Source organism: Ciconia boyciana, chromosome 2 (assembly GCF_034638445.1).
Source record: "Ciconia boyciana chromosome 2, ASM3463844v1, whole genome shotgun sequence".
In the NCBI taxonomy this organism is placed as follows: Eukaryota; Metazoa; Chordata; class Aves; order Ciconiiformes; family Ciconiidae; genus Ciconia; species Ciconia boyciana.
In genome coordinates this window covers 75,346,708-75,371,487 of record NC_132935.1, presented here as the reverse complement: position 1 = coordinate 75,371,487, position 24,780 = coordinate 75,346,708, and the positions used below count along the sequence as shown (strand labels likewise).

At 37.0% G+C, this 24,780-nt stretch overlaps 1 long non-coding RNA gene across 1 annotated transcript in view; it reads right to left on the bottom strand.

Moving 5' to 3' along the window:
• Positions 1–24,780, bottom strand: part of LOC140646975 (uncharacterized) — a 154,549-nt gene that overhangs the window by 192 nt on the left and 129,577 nt on the right. Inside the window, exon 3 of the long non-coding RNA XR_012040620.1 lies at positions 5,208–5,327. This is a non-coding gene — a long non-coding RNA (uncharacterized lncRNA). The remainder of the gene's footprint in view (positions 1–5,207; positions 5,328–24,780) is intronic.

Below are 24,780 nucleotides of genomic sequence, written 5' to 3'. Positions count from 1 at the left end.
TCTACCAGTTCTCAAAATTTTGCCAATGAATGCAAACTGCATACTGAAATATAGTTCCTCCTATATTTAACCAATTTTAACTAATACATAAATACAACACTGAAAGTCAAGTAAGTCTTCTACTCTCTTTTCTGCTTATTTCCATCAAAACTTGACTACTTTCTTCTACTCCTGAGGCAGATTCCTATTTAACTACTTTAAAATATTTTGGGAAGGAGAAAGTAAAATTCATCCCTCTCGTAACTTCTTGAGTTCCCTCATGCATACAAGAATCTCACTTGCAGCTTCATTAACAGATATACAAAGGGACAAATATCCATTATACCATAATTCATGCTCAAAAAACACCCCCCTCATCAGAAAGGGAAATTCATGATGTCTACCACAGCTCAGGAAATGCTTCCTGCAGTTTGCATGTGTTAACAAGGAACAGAATTATATTTACTCCCCAAAAGTATGGTTCACAGAACTCATTAAACATCTATGTGTATCTGGATAAATATTTGCTGTAGCCCTCGGACTCAGTCCTTGGACCTGCTGAGCACCAGCAGTTACTGTTAGCTCAGTACTGGAAAGGGTTAGGCTTTCTAGAAATTATGAAAGTTGGGGAGTCTCGAGTGACTTCTGAATGAAACCAGTAAACAGAATGGTGAATAAATGGAAACAAAAGCACAAATAGTGCCTTCAGCACATGAACTGTAAAAATGGGTTATTATCAATCATATTTAGGCACATAAATAGTGTCAGTCTGAACTTCCAAACTGCTGAACACCATGAGATACAGCATTAGCTGCTCAAGTTGGTGGAGACAGCAGAAGTCAAGCTGTTGTTCAAATATATAATTAAAGGTTAGAAGCCCTCAACTGACAATCTGAAAGCTATTGAAAACTTGAAAACCTTGTAAAAAGAACATTCCTAAAAGTAGAAAGAATGTTGTGGTTTATTTGCCTTTAAGATTAAAATATAAAAGAATCTAATGTTGTGGTTTATTTGCCTTTAAGATTAAAATATAAAAGAATCTATCTTTTGTGTGTCTATTTTCATTTTTCTAGGCCTACTATTTATTTGTCATAGCACATCACCATGGTAAAGGCTGCTTTCTTTTACAAGCTTCATGAAGTTTTTGAGTTAAATAATTGTATCTCCTGGAGTTCTGAATGCCACAGATATATAGCACAAGTTTAAGAAAAGCTGATTTACTTGCTATCAAATATCATAACCTTACCTTAAAGGCTTATAAATGAGGAGATTAAAGGATTGGACTCAAATAAAAAGGAAAGGATATCACCACTATGCTATGTCTTGTATGAAGAATTGCCTTTAGACTTTTTCACATTTTTTGTTTTGTTAAATAAGAAATCATTTCTATACATGGATGCACAAATGTGAATATTTTATAGATAGATAAAATAAATGCTTAAGTGTTTTTATGTATAAAAAACACGCACACATGTCTAGCTCTTGAGAGAGCATGCTGTGCAGCTGGCTCTCAGTTTACAGCAATGATTTTTAATTATTTGCATGTACAAACCTATATTTGGTAGCACATATTAACTTATAGTGAAGTGAGGCTCAGCTGAGGGATTATTCAAAATACTAAGATGCCATTGGAAAACATTAGTTCTCTGACAATAGAGATCCTACCAAAAAGAGCCACAAGAATCAAGACCCTACTGTCTATTTTAACTAAGAATATATATTTTCTAACCAAGTTTTTTCCACTTGTTTGTTTCTAAATAAAATTTGACAGTTTTCTAGAGATATTAATTCTTACAGTGAAGTAATAATCTAGTCAGGCCAAAATATATCTCATAGTTCACCTCAACAAGGATAAATGGACCCAGACCCATAAACCCAACAGAACCTTGTTGACTTAAATCGACTGAAGATCCATCTCAGAATACTTTCTCTGTTATACCATGAAGACAGCTTTTTTCCTTCCCCCCCCGCCCCGTAAGAGCACTTACTTCATATGTCTACCTCCTTTGTTATTTCTCTCCACTCCAGCAACCCTTACCTCTTTTTTAATACATACCTGAAAGCACTAAATGGTTTTTCAAACAAGAAACTAAGGGACAGAAGTGGTACTTTCCTGATCTCACAGTAAGTCTTAGATAAAACTTGTAATAGAACAGCAAATAAACTATTACCTGTCACTAAGAATTGTTTTTTATGTTACTTTTCAAGGTTAATTTTTGATTAGTCTTCACAATTAACATTTTCTGTAAGTTTTGTCTCAGATTGTATCTAATATTTATTAAGAAGTAATAATAAAGACTAAAAAAAGTCCAGGAGTACTGTCTCCAAAACAAACTGCTATCTCATACAAGTGAAATATAACAGCTCTAAATCCTTCATCATTATACACAGATAAACAGGAGGAGGACAACAGCAATACAGCATATCTCCTATCAAAATGAAAAATCACTGAAAATCACTTAAATAACTGAATCCCTCAGGACAGAGAACTTTGATCAATATGAAATATCTACAGAAACAACATGCTTCCTTTTACACTACAATACGCTTAGACTATAAGCACTATACAGCTCTAAATGGCCACAGGAAGTCAACCTTGTGTGATAACATTTTTGACAGTGTTTGAATTATTAGTTATTGTTCTCCAGTGTTTCACCTAGGGATACTGAAAATAGGGATGCATTCAACATGTAGATCATGCCAGTTAGAGAACTTGCCCTTCAATCCTCTTTCATAATTTAAGATGGTAGCCTTGAAAGTTTGGAAAAATGCTGTTGTTGATGGACAGCATACACTCCCTCTGGCAAAGCAAAGATCCCAGAAATACCATGATCCCATAAATAACCGAAATAGACATTCCATCAGCCTGTGCTATGTAGGGAATGCCGCAAGCATGCTCACCAGAAGATGTTGTTATTATTGTTATAATAACTTAGAACCTAAGCACAAGTTTTAATATTTCCCAGTCCAATTAACAGTTTGAATAGCCACTGTCTAACCTGTGTAAGTTGCTAGATGATTGACTTCTAATTCACTATCCCTGAATTATTCACTCTTGTCACTGCTTAGCAAATGGGACTTACCTGGGAGCCCAACCCAGCCCATCTCTGCTAGTTCTTGTCACTGAACCACACTCCAGTCCAGTCCAATCCAATCCAGCAGAACCCATTCAAAGCCAGAAGGCTGCCTTACTGGTATGCAGATGTCTTCTCTCTCCCTTTTAGACTGCCAAATACCTCCACCAGTGAAACTCATATAACTAGTATCTACCCGCTTTATTTTATCAGTGACTGATATACTTCCTGAAGAAAAAGTATGTTGGGATCTTTGCCTACCTTCCATAGCTGTTCCACAACTACAGTGGAGATAACGGAGGCCACAAAACTGTGTAGGAAAGGTTAACTCCTGTAGTTAACTACGGCTTTTTGACTTAAGTCTATGCCACCACATAAAAAATAGACATGCTTGCCAAGAAGAATTAAATTTATCTTAGCAAGAATGTGCTTTAAGAGAATAATTACAGATCACTTGCTTTTAACTGGGAAAAAGATGGAATTGAGGTTCCATGAAGGTTTGTACAAGGAATGCTTGCTTTCCTCAAAGTTTTGGTTGTCAACAGCAAAACAGCATTTCCACAGGAAGAAAAATATGACCACCTGGTTTTTAGTCTCACATGAATTAGTAATGTCAAAGACTGGCAGACTCACAGGAGTGTGTGATTTCTTTTTTGTTTTGTTTTGGCAGCTGTGCACACTTGTTTATTTCCTGAGGTGAGGTTTTGGTAGGACAGAAGGAATTAGATGAAGGTAAAACAGAAAGGGGGGAAATGACTGAAAAGAAAGAAATAAAAGGCTATGAAAACACAGAAAGGAAGCAAATAGGGAAAATGAAGCGATGCTGACGTAAAGGGCCTGAAGGAGAGAATGATACAGAATTGAATCAAGCAGCAATTCAACACATGGGAAAGAATGTCCGGATTAAAAACCTTGAAAGCCACCTGGCACTGATGGCACCAATAGGCCTTAAACACCTCCTTTATAGCCACCATACTCTGCTCATATCAGATTAATTTCTAGGTATTCTAGCAATTAGTTTTTTTCTTCTTTGATTTAATGACTGGGGGCTTCTTGCTGTTTTCCCTCTTCTTTCCACCATGACCTTAAGGACAGGGTCACTGTTGCAGTGTTCTAGGTATTTGCTACAGAGGAAGCAAAATAAACTCTAAAGCTATGCAGAGATGTTGGTTCAGTCCCATGTTCGATAACAGTTCAGTCACAATCACAACCCTGTTTTCCTCAAAACATCCTAGGGATTTCCCAACCCAACATTTGCACACCTAGATGTTGCTTGTCTGATGAGACTGGATGCGACAATATCTAGGATAGTACAGCTACCTGTGACAAACATTTTTTTGGTTACAAATTTTCCTTTTCTTGTTAGTGATTTGGAGAAATGGTTTTTTCCCAGCACAGACATATGGTCATGCAAGTGCATGTGTTTCATTCAACCTGTTCTGTACGTGAAAGTCCTAGATACTGTAGTCAGGGAAACAGAGCTCTGAAGGTACCTGTAACATTTCTGCTATTACATATCCCATTATATCTGGTCCTGTTTAGGAATAGCCTATCCTGGAGTAAAACTAAATGGTTCTGTTCCAAATAAAAATTTGCATTAATGAAAGGATACCCGTGAGGTCTCATTGAAAATGTGATAAATAAGTAATACAGTAACAAAAGAAAACAAGTAAACTACTTATATGTTTAATGAATAAAATAAAATTTATTTTATGAAAATTGAGACTATTTTCCCACTGTGGTATAATGTGAAGTACCCAGCAGACTTTCATTTAATATACTATGCTACAATAACTATACAGTTCTGATTAAAACCAAACAGGGACCAAATTAGGAATGTGTTAATGATAATATTCTCTTCATGAAATCCTATGGCATTTTTTAGTTCCCTAAGGATGTCCCAAAATACATCAGAACTCCCTAGTAACCCAATGATATGTATAGAGGATACATTCTGTGTAATTATTTTAGCAAATTAGTACTTACTAAAAATTATATAAATAAAACAAAGAATTAGAATTTAGGAAAACAGTACTCACTAAATTGGATGCAAAAGGGGAGGGAGTCAGGGAGGAAACAACCCTGGGATATGTTTTCTGTCACTTCTTCACCCATTTAACACATACTTTCTGGATCCATGAAAATGGACAATACCTGTTCACAGTGCATGTCAATTAACTGTTCTCTCTCAAGCTTGAGGTACAGTTTGGCAGGAGACAGCATGACTGATCAATGTTGTCCAGGCTCTGATTTTGGCTGATGATATTTTCTCAACTGAGAAGGAAAACAAAGTAAGATTGGCTTGGTACAACACCTTTGCACTGACTATTCAATACTGACTAATATCATCACCAGGGAATAAAAGGTAAATTCAGAGAATGAAAACTATTACTTCAAGCCCAAATCTTTGAGGTGCTGGTAACTCCAACTCCTTCCTTAGACTCCTAAGATACAAAGAGCTCCAAATACAGCACAAAGATCAGCAATTAAATGAAGCATCTGTGCAAGTTCTTGAGAGGTAGAATAGTACAAGGGACAGCTGCAGTCTCACCAGTTAAAGATAACTTGAGGTTATACTTATTAAACACTACAAAATGGGCTGAAAGACTAATGACTCACATCAGCATACACAAACTGAGATTTTAAAATGGTTGTCCTTACTGCTGTGACAGCTGCTTTATAGACTATTGCATCGTTAAATGGATCAGTATTCCTTTGATGCCGTGGAAAACCTGACATACACTTATAATGGGAGACTGACCAAGAAGAAATTAAATACAGAACTCATTTAGGTAACTGCTCTCTTTCTTTAAGGACTTCACTGTGAGGCAGTTAACTTGCAGTCAGATAAGGGAATATAATGACCTGTTACTCTTCTGTGTGAGTTATTCCCTGCTATGGGTATTAAAGACAATGGAGAATGTGGATGCAATGAATCCATTGCTTTCTCCACTACATAGGTAATCAGAAAACAGGCAAACAAAGGCATAGAGAAAAGGGAGCAGGGATAGAAGATCTTTTAATCAAAAGAAAAACCTTTTTAAGGCCAAAGAGTCTTAAAAAAACCCCTCAAAGTGGTATGCAAGTAGGAAAAAAAAAAAAGAAACTGTTCTCAGTGTTCACTGGCAACACGCAGAAGAAGCAGGCTTAAACTGCTGTCCAGGAGTTTTAAGATAGGTACAAGGAATACTGCTTTTGCAAAGGACATTCCTGCCTTACAAATCTATTGGAGTTATTTAAAGGAGTAAACAAGGACAGAACAAGAGCAAATTTAGTGAGTTTGGTCAACTTAAATTTCCACAGGGCACTTAACAAAATCTTTAAAAAATACTAAGCTGTTGCAAGATAAGGAAAAGCACACTCCCTTGAATAAATAACTAGTTGAAGATGGGATAACAACAGATAGAAATTAAAAGCCAATTTTCACAAAGTGAGGAGTGAATGCCCACTGAGTTCTGCAGTCAAGAGTATTCATAAAATGATGAGGAAAATGAGGTGAGTAGAGAGGGGATAAACCTGACATTACATCATTCAAGATCATAAAAATGAAGGCTAACTGTGAAGAGCTCTAGAAGGACCTTTCAAGACTGGGCAATACGATGGCAGATGAAATTCAACAATCACTTTCTATTTAAAAATCATTAATACATACAAACTATTTCAGATGCTCCCCCCCAACTTTTTTTCTCTCTAACCTATGATGCATCACAGTAAAACTAACATTCTCTGCCATTATATACAGAATGTAGGTACTTCTGGCAAACAAGAATAAACAGATGACCCTTTAAAAATATGTCTTTTCTTTGGTGCCACCCTCAATCTGAGAGGCTAAACCCTTTCCTGCTAAGAATGCAGCCCAAAACCTTATACAGACCACTGCCTTTGGGAACAAAGGGATTGCATTTTTATATAACTCTATCCTTCAGTTATTACGGCTGAAGGTAGCTGGATATTTCTCTTTTGTACATGTACCTTAAGGTATTATAGTGGATGCTCAAAAAGAAAAAAAAAATACAAGAACTGAAAGGTATACAAACATAAAGGGGTAACTATTTTTCAAAACCTCATAGTGGTTCAGTTCAGAATACAAAATCCAATTACATATTAGCAATAACAATATTCATTAAATATAGAAATATATTGTTCATTTCATTATTGAATACCCTTAACAAAAAAAAGAAACTTCAGTGTTTAAGTGTAAAAATGAAAATGTTTAAAAGAATTGTTACACAAAATGTTGCAAGAAAGGAAACTCCACAGTTAAGCTCTTCTTTGTAGTTGAACAAGATAATCTCAGCAACATTAACAGAAAAGAAATGCAGACAGATAGAAAGACCTAAAACATTTGTCTGTAGTGGAAAAATTTTTGCTGATGGAAATGCTATTTAACGGAATGATTTAAGATTGAAAATATTAAGTAACTTTTTCAACTATACCTTGATTTAAGTTTGTGTAAAGCAGCAAGAATTTGAAGCATTCCAATTTCAGTGGTTTGATTTAGAAGGAAACAGTTGCAGTGAATTGTTAAAATTTACTGTAAGCACTTGAATAAATTAATATAGATTTGTTTTTTGATAGCAGTAACTGAATCTTTGACAGTAACTATCAGAATATGCTGATATGTTTCCATGAGAGCTAACGCTGATTCATTTGAGATCTTCACAAGACCTTTTAGGTAATCTTTGTTGAAGTATTACAGTTTTTTCCCCTAATGCGTTATAGTTTATTTTAACTACGAATGGATGATACAGTCTGATAAGAACATATTCCATATGAAATTGAACCTTGTTTTTTTTCTTGTCTTTTGACATTACGGACAATATTTTCACATTATGCTAGGTTCCCGGTTTCTGTTAGGACAGACAGGACGACTGTGAAAGATGGGCAGAGAAATTATTCTTTCCACCCTAGTGTAAATGAGGAAATATTGGAAATATTGCAAGGAATGCTGAACCTCAAAATCATAATGATTTCTCCAACCCAGATAATTCAGATAAGTCAATACTACCTTAAGATGGGATTTCCTCTACAAGAAACCTATGACTATTGTCTTTGGAAATGCCAATTGCTTTCCAAAAAACAAGTTATAATTGCATGGTATATGTTATAGCAGGTGTGAAAACCTAAGCAAACTCATTTCTTCACAACAAGATGGTTTCAACTTGAGGTGGTAAAGCTGAAAGGTGTTCTCTTTCTCTAGTGAATTATCAAAGAAAGAGATGGAAGATCTGGCAATGAAAGTCTAGCACAGATGTTATCTGCTAAATGACAGTAACTTTCACACAGTTTATAAGCCTTGATGTGAATTTATGCAGCCTCTGTGAAGACATCTTAATCAAAGATAACTTGAGTTATATCTCTGGACATTGGCACGTAATGGCATGTGCCAGAGACCAGAGAGCATGTTATAGACCAGAGCTAATCAGGACTTTCTTGGGTATCAACTAATTCATCCATGCAAACACACCAAGCACTAATCTTAACTTCTATTACAAGAACTGAGATTGATGTGAAGAAGCTCAGGATGAAGAGAAGCAATAAAGGTATATTTTATCCAAAAGAGAATGATGCCATTGGAAAACCACAGCTAGAGTAACACCCATGGCATGCAGGCTTCACAGAAAAGAAGTAGCTTTTCCCTGGAAATGTATATTTGAAGCATACTATCAATATTTAGCAATATACAGAGTTTTACGAAAAGGCTGGAACGCTGCGATATTTTTCAGAGATAGGTTTCATCCTTAGGTTTTTGTTCCATACTACTGAAAGCGGTAATTTAACTACTGGGTAGAAGACATTTTATTGTCAAATTGTCATTGTCATTTCAAGTGTCATTTTGACACTTACAGCAGATAAACGTTTTTCTGGGTACAGTCAGAATAAGGGAAAAAGCAGAGCTCTGGGATGATATCACAGCTTTTTCCTTATTTCAGACCTCTACCAAACCTGTGTTTATTTTCTTTCTAAATTAAAAAAAAAACCCTAACACTCAAAACAGATGATTTGCATTGGATTTCCCGTCAAGACTTTACCATCTCCAATTAGACTTTACCATGAAGTGTGAAATGGTGAATTTAAAAGCATTACTGAATTTTTTTCAGGTTAATAATTTAGTATGACATCCTCACACTATGTTTTATTTAGACTTCAGCAGGGCATTGCAACTAAACCAGGAAATCCTGTTCTATGTGTGATTTTACTGAGCTGTTTAGCAGAATTTCTTTTAAAGTCTTGTCATGCTAAATATATTTCTCTTGTTCTTAGCTGAACGTTTGAAATGTCTTGTAGAAATATGCAATTTTTGGCATAGCTTCAATATATGCATGTGTGTATACAAATTTTTATATATGTATATATATACTTATGTGTGTGTATATATATAATTTGTTATAATGAAGACTTCAAGGTCTCTATCTTTTGAAAAATTAGAAGACCTGTTCTCCCGTTAACCCTATGGCCCAACCTTACTTTGTGGTGTATCCTGAATTTTTCTTTCCCAATCATCTCTACCTTTACTAAAAAGAAATGATAAATAAAATCCCTGAACAGGAAATCCAGACAATGTCACCAATTCTGGACAGCAACATATAACTTTTAAAAATCTCTCCACTTCAGCACCAAAATTCTGCAATTGATTATGCCTTCAAATAATTATGGTATTTTTATAACACTATAAATCAGATTAGTTCATGCTACTTTGCAGGCTTATTGGGTAGACATATACATGAATATGTAAGATGACCTTTAATATTTCTTTCTTTTTCCTGCTTTTCCCAGATTCCAGTAGTTTATGCTTTTGAGATGGAGTTTTCCTTTTGTTGTGTTCTTAAATACTTGATTTCCATTGGGACAAAGGGGTTTGTCTTTAGCAAGAGACTTGTGTGACCTTGGTCAAATCACTTCAGAGCTGTATCTCTGCTTTCTTTCTAGTCTCTTTTTGGTCTATTTAGTCTGCAGACTTTTGGGGCAATGATTAGCTACACATTTCTAGAGTGCAAAATAGCAAAATAAGGTCCTACTCTCAGTTGGAGTCTAAATACAATTGTAACACACATAATGAAAAAAAATTGAACACATTATATAGACCATACTAAAGGCTATAAAACTGGGCAGACTTTGGCTTACTCTAATCTTCAATGGCAGATCATTCCATATAACAATCTCCATGACATATGCTTTATCAGTAGCTCTCACATGCTTTCCCATGGGTTTATAGCTCCTAGCTTTCCGAAAAGAACCTGTTAAAGTAACCAGTATGGAACAAGCAGGATTAATCTTTACTACAGTTCTTACTTGCCATCCCCTACTCTGAAAGAAAACATTATGTCACTTTGCAATAGTAACTTTTCCTTGAAAATCCTTCTTTATAAATAAATGACATGCTGAGCATCCCCCAAGCTGATTGAAACTTAGAGCACAAGCTGCAGGAATAAAAATACCATGATAGTGTAGACTAACGTAACATAAGATTTTTTCATTATTTTTATTTTTTTAAAGCAAACAAGAGAGAAGCAAGTATTTAAACATTTTTAAATTAAATTTAATCACACTTGCAATTTCTTAGAATGAATGAGGTATGCGTAACAAAAGTAAAGACAACTTGAAAATGTGCCAAAACCAAAGATTTAGATTCTGTGACTATTCTAATGTGTCTTTAAAATGCCATATAGTAAAATCAAATTATGTTTCATTGTAGAGCTGGTCAAATGAAGATTTGGGAAAAAGACTTCTAAAATTTTTTACTTACACTATTAATTGCAGCTTTCCCCAACAAGAAATTTTCCTACCTTGCCTTAACCACTTGTTATTTCATGGATCAAACAGGATAGCAATAGTAAAATTCATTCTTTTCAAGCATAATTATGCTATTTTTTCAAAACCTCTTAACAATTTTTTACTAATTCATATAAGTGTGACTGACTTTAAAATAGATCTGTCCTCCAAAATATGTTAAAGCCTGTGAGTTCTATTTATATGGTTATATTGATATATATCCAAATCAGGTGCCACTGACAATTTCTCCTCTGCCATCTTAAAGAATAGATCCTTCTGAGAATTAGGATCATCTGTCTCAACTGCCTTAATGGTAAGGTACAATGATCACTCAAAAATTGACAGTTCTTTCCCAACACTTCTCCCCCTCCCCCAGCCAAACCCCAAAACACACAACACATATGTCTAATTGGAATGGGCTGGGTTGTTTTCCCCTGCCAAGAATGCCATAAGAATCACACTCTGATTACTGAGTACAGAGCAAGGAGAAAACATCTCTACCAGTGATAAAGACTACTTGAGCATTTCAATCTTGCTTTTAATCAGATTATAAAGCCTGAATAAATAACCAGAATTTATGACCTGATTTGTGATTTGGTCTGTTTCCCTGTATGAGTAAAAAACCTCCTTCTGCTTTAATCTGTATCAATCTCAACCTGTGGAAAGAGTGGAAGCCCTTAGGGCTGTGGGCTTCCATGAAGCCCCTCTTTAGTGGAGCACCAAGCTCAGACTGCAGCAGAGCCAGACCCAACCAAATTTAAAAATTAACAGCTACCCAGGAACCAGAGTCAAACAAGGGACAAATCCAAGCAACACCAGTGCTGTTTTAAACAAACCCAATGGCAAACCCAGCTTCTAGCTGTCCCACTAGTACTGACCCCTATGCACAGGTTATCCTCCTTAGGTAACTGTGGCAGGGTACAGACTTTGAAGGCCTAAGACATCAGGCATTATCACTTTGCTGATAAAATGAAAATTACATGAAAAAAACTATGGAAGAACACTGAAAGTAAAAGCAAAGCTCCCAATCAATAAAGAGTATGTTGTCTTATGACTCCTTTTTTTTTTCTTCTCTTGCTCCCTTACTATAAATCATTGCTTCCCCCATTTACTTCAATTTTCTTCTTATTCTATGCCTAGGATGAAATTTATGTCACCTAATTTTTGCTTATTAAATGTCCAGTCTTATTACTCATTAATTTTCCCAGTATAATTAGCCAGGAAAAGTCACTTCCAAGGACCAATTCACCCCCTACTAAGATGGGAATGTTCCTCAAGTCTTAATTTTCTCCAATACTTACAGCACTGAGGCTGCGGCTCTGTCGTTGTTTAGCTTCAGTCGGCAACTAAGCACCACACAGCCGCTCGCTAACCCTCCCCCCGCAGTGGGATGGGGGAGAGAATCATAAGAGCTAAAGTAAGAAAACTGGTGGGCTGAGATAAGAACAGTTGAATAATTGGGAAAAAAAAAAAAAAGTAATGAAAAGTAAAACAACAAGAGAGAGAAACAAAACCCAGGGAAAAAAAACCCAAGTGATACAACTGCTCACCACCCGCCGACCGATGCCCAGCCCGTCCCCAAGCAGTGACTGCTGCCCCCTGGCCAACTCCCCCCAGTTTATATACTGAGCATGACGCCATATGATATGGAATAGCCCTTTGGCCAGTTTGGATCAACTGTCTTGGCTGTGCCCCCTCCCAGTTTCTTTTGCACCTGGCAGAGCATGGGAAGCTGAAAAGTCCTTGACTAGTGTAAACATTGCTTAGCAACAACTAAAACGTCAGTGTATTATCAACATTATGCTCGCACTAAATCCAAAACACAGCACTATATTAGCTACTAGGAAGAAAATTAACTCTATCCCAGTCGAAACCAGGACAGGATCCATGACTAATAAGCTAATTTACACTAGCACTGATGAAGTCTTGCTGTAGCTCCATGACTTCTGCCCCTTGCTGCCATCACCTTCCCTCAGCCAACAAACAGTAGTGAGGAAACAGATCAGCAGAGAACAAGCCACTGACACAAGTGAGCAGGGAATATGGCAGTCTGAGTTTTGCCTAGCTTTTAAACTACTGATTTTTACTTGTAAAGAAATTCTAGTTCTTGAAAGTCTGTCCAGATCAGGTCTTGAAAGGACCCAATATCTTCAGAAGTAATTATCCTAGGCTGGTAAGTATTATTTTGCCAATTTACTGGAGTATTCAGTTTATATGAAATAATGTCCTGCTGGCCTTCCAAGAGTGGCTAACTCCACTCTAATCAGCTGCATGATACTTGCTATATGCCTCTACAACTGAAAACACATCCAAATTGTTAGTATTAATCATTTGCTAAAGTAGAACACATTTGTCACTACATGTAAAAATAATGGTGCTCATACATTGTTTCAGCATACAATTTGTAGCGTAATTTGTAGCAAGTTACTTTATTAATATTTATAGGCAAATAAGACTACCACGGAAGTCCAACATTCTACCTTGTTACTAAATGCATTTAGATGTTACTATTAATGCTACAACAAATCTGTTGCTCTATTGATTCTAAGATTTTTTTAGCCTCAGAGAAATACTTTTTTAAGGCATTTCCATAGATGTGAGAACAGAGCAGCAGGTATGTACACTTAATTTTGGATGGAATAAAATTATCTACACCATGAGCAAAACTCTATGTTTTTTACCTCTCCAGAGGCTGGTCATCATAGATAAGTTTGCTAACAACTGGAGATATTAATTTCAACCAAAACTCTCTTTTGGTGATGAAGTCTGCAAGGCTAACAGCACTAGCAATGGAAGTAGCAGTCCTAAAAAATGCAAAGGCAAAAATGTCTATAAATAAAAGCACACAAAATAGAATTAAACTTCTCTCCCCTCCCCCCATGCTTTTACCACTCAAGACACAGGTCTTGATTCCAAAAAATACAGATTCCTGAAGAACTTGAACATTGTCTGAACTGCTGTTGATTGCTGCAAGATAGATTCAGATGTGAATAAATACTACTGATTAACTGTAGCATCTCTTTTTGCTGATTTACAGTTAGTTAATATAAGTTTTAATTTTGGTGGCCACCTAAATATGTGTTCAGGATTTTAATGTGAAACTTTTCATATAATTTTCAAAATTAGATACAACAGTATTAAAGTGCTTTTCTGATTCTAATATTTTCTGATTTTATTCTTATAAAGTGATGTTCTGATATCTGTGACTGAGGAATCAATAATCAGGAAGTGCCAGATTATACATGTGTCCTTTCTTTCTACAGCAGTCTGGTTAACATAACTGAATTTAATATTCTTTATTTGCAACTGTGGATGAAAAAGTACAGTTTGTGATCAGTAAGATACTCAAGAACTCTCACTTGTGGCTCACCACCCTGCAGACAACCTCCTCTTAAAATTTTGTTGCTGACACACGAAGCATATGTAATTAAGCAGATAACATTTTTACAGCTCATCTGTTTGCAAGATTAGTGATCGGTTATGGGGCCTTTATTTAAATATAAACATGGTCCATACTATGTATTCTAATGGCTCAATAAAAGATTTTAAAAAGGAAATACAGAAACAACAGGTAAGTCTTCAGGTCTCAGAAGATAGAGACAGAGTACATGCATTATTGTAGATGCATCCCAAACTACTAAAGGTGCCCCCCCCCCCCGCCCTGCCCCTTCCCCTGGAGCTGAAATCCAGCTTTCCAAAAGCACCGCAGAATTGTAACCCCACTCATCTGAAGACTACGCAGAAGTCCCAATTCTGATTCTCCTGTCTGACTGCCAAAGCTTTATATTGAATGGCTGTACCATTGCTCCCCCACATCGAGGGACACTAGCTTCTAACATGTTTCTGATCTCTATGATCAACTGAAGTTATCTGCCTTCCTTAATGGTCCTGTAATCTACCTTTCTGTCCAAGCCTTACCTAGGCTATCATAATTTGTTTGTAAATCAAAACAATAAGCCTTCATCTTGTCCAACTAATTGCTTTTGCAGTCTCACTGACTTAAGAAAAAAAAGGTGGAATGAAAAACACTAAAAATTGAAAGGGAAAAAGGACAATGAAATCTTTGTTGCTATATTCTTACTCCAAATTCTGCTACCCATGAAGACCCTGTCATACATGGCTCTGAGTCTCATCAGAGAAACAAATTTTGTAAATTAATAACCTGAAGTCCCTGCTTCAGCACTACACTGTAAAAATCAAACCATTTGGACTGCATTTATGAATATGCAGGTGTTGGTTAATATGTAAAAATAAGATGCTAAAGTTTTAATTAATGATCTTACACCAGTTTTTACCACCCTAAAGTAATGCTCATAGAATATTATTTTTCACCTATGGTACAGTTAGATCAGCAATTTAACCTCCCATTACTGAAAAAAAAAATAAAAATTGGGTAATGCCATTTTCTGTCTTTCCCAAGAAGGAGAAAAGTGTATAGAAACTGAAATGATTTGAAAGACCCCTACAAAAAAGTACATGGGGTAATTTTTTTCTATCACTCCTCCATATTATCCATCACTTTGTCTACACCGTTCATAATTGTCTAAATGGCAAGTGGAATTAACAGTGAATTCAGATAAGTGTTAAATAGTCTACTGATTTTTTCTTCCTCTGGTCTATTTTGATTAGCTTGTCTCATATCTAAACTCTGTAAAGATGAGCAGACACTAGCATCTTGCTTTCCTAATGGGTAACAGAGCTAAATGAAACTCAGAAATGTTGGAACTTAATGTCATCTTCTATACATACCCTTCACAAAGAAACTGCAGATGAAATCTTCATAGGACACTAAACATACCCAAGAGCAGGTGGAGTACTATTGAAGCATATCTCTTATGTAGGATGTGGAAGATGTGCAATTATGCTACAATCTCTCCTCACTTTTGGATGTTTCCTCAATAAACCTACACATCTTGGTATCTATGTATCCGGAAAGAACCCCAAACAACCCTTCTATAAGAAGGCACTTTTGTATACTGCCACAGATGGGAGAGCATTCTTTCCACAGTTGAAACACCTCCTACAATCATCTTTTAGCTTGTGAATATAAAAATGGTGGAAGATGAATGTAGCCTCTAAGGAAGCTATCAGAATGAAGACACCCTCTGGCAATTACCAAATCATATGTTTATTTTTTCATCATATGTTTATGAATAGGAGAAGTGTGAAAGAAGCAGCTGTAAGAAAAAGAAAAAAGATGGGAAGATATTTAAAACATTCTAGTTCACATTTATTAAAGAAAAATCTAGTAAAAACTACTGAAAGCTGAAGTTCTATTTTGAACCTGTTCTGTATAAGCATTCTGACAGCAAGTTATTTTTTGTTTTTTTTTAATCCATCCTGCAAACATTGTTATGCTTGCTACTTGTGGCTTGGCTTTCTGGGTTGGACATGCACCTTTACAAATTTCTGGCTTGTGCATATATATCCTGCTAAAGATTAAGCTGAATTCAGTGGGAAGCTTTCAGTGAGTGGTGTTTCAAGGATTAGGGGTGCTATCAAGTTTTTGTGCGCAGATCAGGGTGTCTGGCCTGAAGATAAGACAGTTGCATATTAACTGAAGAATGACTTCTTGATTACTGAAACACAAAAGTAGACATTTAAAGGAAAACAAAACAAAAAGCTCTCCTTTCTAGAAAGGGGTGAGAATATAGTGTAGGGGGCTAGACTGCACCATCACAGTAGATGTGGAGGTAACTGCATTGCCTTAGGAAACCAATTGTGTTTTTGAAAGACGCTTTCTTTTCTTCACTTATCACTTTCATATTTCTTGCAGAGGATGAGGTGGGGTGAAAGAGATATTACCACCAGCTTCATATTCCCACAGGACAAATCAGGTGACATTCCAAGCCCCTTCTACCTGAATGCTCAAATAACTTGCTCCTTTTGTCCCTTTGACTGACTAGAGAGCTGTTCCCTATGTCTCACATCCACTGCAGAGAATCTCTTCATTCCTCCCAAAGCTTCCCCTCCCCCCTGCTCTGTTTCCCACAAATCTCTGAGTTTCATTTTTCCTTTTGCTCTGGCTCTCCTAAATATTCCAAAGTTACCATTTCCTTTCTCTTCAAATCTTCTCCCACCTATTCATTTTTCCCCATCCTGCGTCCCTTAACAGAGACCCTCCGTAACAGCCAAAGCTGCTGAGCTCTCCCTGTTCTGTCTCAGCCACCTCCAGTACTGGCAGAGCTCATGACCCTACACCTCCACCAGCAGGCACCTACTTTTCCCTGGGCAGCACAGCTGGTGCACCCCACTCTTCTCCCAAGCTTGAACTCTTGCTCTGAAAGGTATTGCAGAAACTTCAGGCACAGCCGGAACAACCTTCTCAGGTGACATCCTGAGGGTAGAAAGAATGACACAGGAAAAAAGGAGGATGCTTTCTGACCTGCCTGCCTTCCTTTATTATCAGTTAATTGAAGTGCTATAGATCCCACTTTGCAGCCGTTTCACATCCCTCTTGACTCAATCCAAACATATTGGTTAGCAGTCTTTGCTCCTTCCTCTTTTCTGCTACTATTTGGCCACTGCTAAGAAAGGAAAAAATAGCAGATAGACATACTCTAATGGGATAGATACTGCTTCTATCCCATTTTCTCCTCTTTGTAGAAGGCCATGCAAGGAGACCACTGATAATTTACTCTCTTCCAGAATACATATGCTAAACCACAGTCTGGCCTTGCACACTTAGTATTGGAGCGTATCACAATGGATTTACAACAATACATTTTAATTAATCACCCTCCAGGGTTTCAGCTGGAATTAATACCACACATGGCCACATTTGAAATTGTTTTTAAATCAAGAGTGCCAATATACCATTTTTTTCCCCACTCAGTCAGTCTTTGAATTTGGCAATAAAGCTGGCTGAATTTCTGCCAAGGTGATTCATTTCATCCAGACCTCTAATTGTATTTGGACAATTAAGGAGAGAGGTGGGAGCAGTTCAACAAGTCAAGAGGATTTTATAAATAAAAATTTGTCTAGTATAATGGAAAGCATTAGCTACCAAGTAAAATGATACAAATAGAAAGATAATGTTTGCTGAAGAAAAATAAAAACAAAACCTGACCTTTATGCAATTATGCAGGTTGATTTGCTGGATGAGAAAACTACAGAGGCTGGAATGAAACAGGAAAATTAATGCAGAGTCATAAAAAAACAGGCCAACATAACTAATAAGTAAAGTCCGCTATAACTAGTAAGTAAAGTCTGCTACCCCAAGACAATAGAGACCATACCTTGAGCCTAGTAGATATAGAGAGACCACCCTGGTCCTTAATTTCAGGTATTTCACATTATGCTATTTTCCCCAGGTTCCAGTTACATACCACACTAGGCTACATTTGGTAAGGGTGATCAGGGACCATTGATAACAATCATTTGACTGGTTTAAGTCAACATAGCGGTGAACTCTGATTTAAATTATATTTATGTTTATGTTTGATCTGCTATTTATTCTACTAACAAAACATTTATGTTGTGAAAACACCATGAGTTTTTACTAGATCAAATTTTATCCCTGTTAAGAGTTAATATACAGTCCCCATTGCAAGAAATCAGAGCAGAGCTCTGTACAGAGCCATACATTCTTTGGGAAAGAAAAGTAATACTGAAAATCAGCAGGTGCTTAGAATTACAGAGGGTACACAATTTTCTCCTCCGTTATATTTGACTTTTTAAAGAATGAAACATGAATAATCACCACTTATTTTTCTTTCAAGCACTTCATAAACAGAAAATCAGTCTCTTTATTGTACTCCAAACAGGCAATGCTAGAATAACAATTCACTTCCTTAACTTTATTGGTACAGCATCACAAATCAAGTGTAACATCGTCAAAATGATACAAGAAAACTTTTTTATATTTGTTTTTCCAGAACTATGAGTAGTGATTCCCCATATTTTGCTCGAACCGTTCATTTTCACCAGAAGACAGTTGAAGGCAAATATAATAATTTTCTGAGTCATTTTTAAAATAACTGTGAGACTGATTTTCCATTGTCCCGAAGAGTGTATAGTCATTTAGATGGTGCAGAATGGTCCCAGTTCAGCAATCTACTTAAAGTACATGCCTGACTAAGTGCATGAATAGTCCCATTGATTTCAAAGGGAGTACTTACATCCTTAACAAGAGGCACACTCGGGAAAGATGGACTGAATCAGAGCTGAAGTAGGAGTCAGCCTCTCTCAAGCCTGGATGCTGGCACTTCACACCACGCACCCACCCACAATATTCTCCAGGAGAAACTGGCTACTCATGATTTGGATGGGTGCACTCTTCACTGGGTAAAAAACTGGCTGGATGGCCGGCCCCAAAGAGTTGTTGTGAATGGCGTTAAATCCAGTTGGTGGCCGGTCACAAGTGGTGTTCCCCAGGGCTCAGTACTGGGGCCAGTTCTGTTTAATCTCTTTATCAATGATCTGGATGAATGGATCAAGTGCTCCCTCAGTAAGCTTGCAGATGACACCAAGCTGGGCGGGAGTGTTGATCTGCTTGAGGGTAGGAAGGCTCTGCAGAGGGACTGGGACAAGCTGGATTGATGCACCGAAGCCAATTGTATGAGATTCAACAAGGCCAAGTGACGGGTCCTGCACTTGGGTCACAACAACCCCATGCAACGCTACAGGCTTTGAGAAGAGTGGCTGGAAAGCTGCCCAGTGGAAAAGGATCCAGGGATGTTGGTTGACAGCCGCCTGAATATGAGCCGGCAGTGTGCCCAGGTGGCCAAGAAAGCCAATGGCATCCTGGCTTGTATCAGGAATAGTGTGGCCAGCAGGAGTAGGGAAGTGATTGTCCCCCTGTCCTCAGCACAGGTGAGGCTGCACCTCAAATACTGTGTTTGGTTTTGGGCCCCTCACTACAAGAAAGACATTGGGGTGTTGGAGCGTGTCCAGAGAAGGGCAATGAAGCTGGTGAAGGGTCTAGAGCAGAAGTCTTATGAGGAGCAGCTGAGGGAACTGGGGTTGTTTAGCCTGGAGAAGTGGAGGCTGAGGGGAGACCTTATTGCTCTCTACAACTACCTGAAAGGAGGTTGTAGCGAGGTGGGTGTCGGTCTCTTCTCCCAAGTAACAAGCTTTAGGACAAGAGGAAATAGCCTCAACTTGTGCCAGAGAAGGTTTACATTGGATATTAGGAAAAACTTCTTCTCCAAAAGGGTTGTCAAGCATTGGAACAGGCAGCCCAGGGAAGTGGTTGAGTCACCATCCCTGGAAGTATTGAAAAGACGTGTAGATGTGGCACTTAGGACATGGCTTAGTGGTGGATTTGGCAGTGTTAGGTTAACAGTTGGACTTGATGATCTTAAAGGTCTTTTCCAACCTATACGATTCTATAAATGTCTCTGCAGAGTGTGGGATGGTGTCCAACTCTGTTTCATACACCTGCCTAGACTGAGTTAAAGGGTGACCAGGCTGATAGTTACAGGTCCTCAAAACAATAACTAGGCCTACAATGGGCTGCCAGACAGCTGCAGCACTGTTTTAAGCAAATAAGCATTATTTTAAATGGTGTGGTATGTGCATGCTAGCTAATCTCTTTCCAAAATAATTGTGTGAAACCTCTAAATGCACAAAATTGTGCAAAACCAGTAAGTTAGCTAAATAAATAACAAAATGTAAGAAAAATTACAATATTTTAGATGTAATTCCTAATGTAATAAGAGAATTATTAGTAAGAGATAGAAACTGATTAAAGATGACAAATCATAGATTATATCTTTGGCACACTGTTTCCATATTCAGAGCAGGATTACTCTGTTTCTATGGCTAAGGATCCTGGGGATGCTATAGCTAAACACCATTATGCACCTTAAACAGACTGAATTATATATCAGATTGTTTTCCATTATAAATTTATAAATAATCAGTTGTGTTCACTAAATTTAGATGCTAACAATTTTTAAGATACACACAAAAGGCAAAGATAAATAATGGGTTGGTGGATAAAGTAGGTTTAAAGATATTCTAACAAATGAATTTCTAATAAGCAATATTGATGAAGTTTTACAGTTTGATTTGCTTCATAGGTCGGTTACACTTATTTTAGTTTCTTTTTATAGGTGCTTAATTTCATTTTATATAAATCAGGACATAGATGGAAACAGTTGTTAAAACAAAACTGCATTAAAATTAAGAGTTTTGAAATGATAATTTACTTTTTTTTCTTTAACTTCTAACCACTATTCTTCTAAACAGGGCAAGTTTTAGGATTCTAGGTACACAACTGATGTCTTAAATAGAAATTCTGTTAGGTTTACCTCTCCAAATAATGGAGTTACTCCAGTGTACCCAGCTCTAACAAATAGCTTTGACATTCTCAGATCTTGTAATGTTGCTCTCCAGGATCCCATCTCCCTCTCTTTCGTCACTTTTTGCACCACGCCATGATGCAAAGATACTTTGCTGCCTTTATGTCATGACCTCAGCCCCACAGGACTGGGAAGCAGAGAACCACAAGTTGGCTGTGGGTGGTCTAAGGAAGGATCTCTGCCACCATCTATTGGCGAACTGCTGGAAGAGAGCAAGAAGGTCTTACTCATTTCCCTCTCTACTTTCCTCTTCTCAGTAGCTTTCTGCACAGAAGTCCTCTGGGCCCAGTTACCCTTCTGTCTACACCTTTACCATAGAAAAATGAAATGTGCATGCAGTGAGACCTGCTGAGTAAACTGGTAGCGGTCTCCATCTGCCATGTACTACACCTATTAACCTTACTGCCAGGCAGGCAGTATTAGTCCGAGAACACATCTCATGGCACAGTCCAGTCACCAGAGTGTTTCTGTGCGACACCAGGCAGTGTCACTGGGCCTCACATCACAGCTAAAGGCAACGGCATAGCAAATTGCCACACAGAGACAACAGCACAGTTTACAATACGCTTCTAAATGTAACAGCCTGCCAGGAGACTGGCACAAAGCAATGCTCCAGATAGACCTACCCCAAGATATTCCAATCAGAATAAGCAAAGAAATTTAATATTCCCAAATTTTTAAGTGGGAACACAAGTCAGTGTGTTGAATTCAAGAACTGTTAGGCATTTGAACACTCTTCGTGTTCAAACCTTATGCCAATGTGGTATTGGCACATGTGAGATGAAAAGATCAATAATATTTATTTTCTAGTCATATACCTAGTAATTTCATTGCATGTTGCCTTTTCCCATATTGACTATTTTCTCTGCACCTATTATTCTCTCTTGGCATTAACTTCTTCATATTTCTCTATTAATTTTCTTAAATAACTTCTGTTCTCCATGTCTCTTCTCCATATTAAAATTTATTTAATCTATTCAAATTATTTTCCCATCTCCAGCAGCATTTCCTTCAATCTTGTAACCCCTTGCCTATCATTTTCTTTTCTCCCCTCAACCCACTGTAGGTATCTTTTATTTTCTTCTTCTTGGCCTTAGTTATCTGCTATTTCAAGAGTGTCCCTTCATATATTTTGTCCTTTGAATCCCTCCTAATATACCTTTACTTGTTGTGCCACCATGTTTACTTCAAGCTGCCACCCACAAGAGCAGTAACAATCTCTCTCTTGCCAGCAAAAGGACTCCCTCAAAAATCTTCATGTGGTATATGAATCTGTATTCAAGCTAGTACTACACACTAAATTAGACAGAACATTAGTACCATCTGTTCAGAGTAGCTGTAAAGAGTTGCACAGACGTTGGTTTCATTGCACAACAACAAATTTTATTGGTCTTAGTAACCCCAGGGACTATACTACACAGTGAGCACCATCTACTGGCGTCCAATTATTTATACATGCATGTAGATATAAAGCATTTCTCTATTCCTGAATCTAACAAAATTCATCCTTAAAGAATTATATATTTTTTTAGAAGATCTGCAATTAGATGTCTGTTCAGATCACTGCATGGTAATAGCTACATTTCTGGCCTAGAAGGGAAAAAAATAACTAGATGTTTAAAATACATTCTTTTAAATTAATATAAACACACACATAATTTAACTCACACAATTTGTGTATAAATACACATATGAACACACACATATATTAATGGTAATCTTGGCTTTAAATCATCTGCTCTTTACTTTTATCCTAGGAAAGCCTACCAAAAGAAAAAAAAAACCTTAATCCCACAGTAATAACTTCAGATAATGCAGCATGAATATATTTTATTGATATTCTGAAAATCTCTTATCTACAGAAAGGCTCTGAAGAGGGAGACATTTTGAACTATGAATTTAATTTGAACAAGTATTTGGTACATATACATCACAGGAAGAGCTGGACAGGAGTTTTCTAATCAGAATGATTTTGTAAGAAATACACTTTCCATGAGCTCAGGATGTTCTGAAGGAAGCTTTGATTTTCTTCTAAGCCTTATACTTCCTGTGAGTAAAAAGCATGAGGAATCTATTGTCTTTCATTTTCTTCTGATCCAAATCATATTATTTCATGACATTCAATTAGCATAGTTTAACATCAAACTGATTTCACCAGTTATACTTCATTACATCATAGGAGTGGTAGAGTTTGGATCTGATGATGTTTGGGGTCTGTTTATTCTCTGTTACTGTTGTTGCACTCTGCAGGCAGTTTGTTTAAAAGGAACCATTTTTATTTTGACAGTAGGAATATACAAGAGTTTTAGTCCAATTTAACTAACGGAAAAGGTAGAAAAGGGTCTCGTGTAGATCCTATGCTTTCTAGAAAAGATGAAGTTTGTACAGAATGAGGACTTCCTTCACTTTCAATTTCTTGTGTAAGGAAGACTGTCAGGGCTATGTCCATACTACACTAGTTAATTAAGTGTGTCCAGGAACTTTCTCTAAGTACAAGTAGCATGGAATAGCTTGGTTCTATGATAGTAAATTCTTTTAGTCTCCACCACAGGGATTGCTGAAGGCAAGCTGAGCATTGGGAATGGCCCTTGGAGTGATGTAAACCCTGAGCTGTGCCAATAAACTGTTTGGGATTAGCTAATTTACAGTTAGGGAACATGGGAATAGTTTAATGGAATAGACAATCGCATTCCAGTGCCTAGAAACGCTCGTTGACTCTGATTAATCTACTAGTATAGACACAGTCTTAGAGGATTAAAAAGTGAGCCCAATCCTAGAGACAGGCTCATCAAGATGTATTTCCCAAAGCTGCATATTATGCCGTGGGAAACCTGGAACCTCACATAAGATGCACTGATTGTCTCATTTGAGGCACATAATGGGAGATCTACAGGGATGTTATTCAGTGATAAGGACAAATTACATCCTTGTGCTTGATATAATTGACGTGTATATGCCAATCATCAAACTAATTCAGAGCAGTGACTCTGGACTGTATAAATATGTATCACAGAAGAAATACATTCATGGATATTCTCCTGATGTTCACCACCAGCTAAACTGTGAGCTTCAAGCTGTTTCAGAATATCATCTAACATCAAGAGGTAATAAAGCATATCAAAAAATTGTGTTAAAATTCTGGTAATAAAGCGCTGGTTTAATTACACATTTTTTAATGGGCAATAGCACTGAAATATCCATAACTTTAACTTTGACAAAATAATCCTATGTATTTTAACAGAATATCTGATCCAGAACACTGAAGGCCACAGTTTGGAAGTAAAATCCATGCAGCACAGTAGCACCATAACCATTGCCTAGCTTTCTCAACATTTGCTTCTAGATGAAGACAGTATTTCCAGAGCAAAGATTAAGTTTCCACCCTAAATGACAGTTATTTTCTGAACCCCAAAAAGCTTCTGTATACAAGGACATTTGGACTAGTCCCACATGTTACCCTAACAGCTGCAGTCTTACAGCTATTCTTCCACTCTGAATTGAGATAATGAGTTAAGTTTACATCCTCTCCTGGCATACTATCCTCACTGATTTCTCCTCAACATAAAATATTCCTTTAAGCAAAATATTTTGTTGGTCTAAAGAGCCATTTAATTATACTGCATTATACTGGATGAATGAAAATGCAT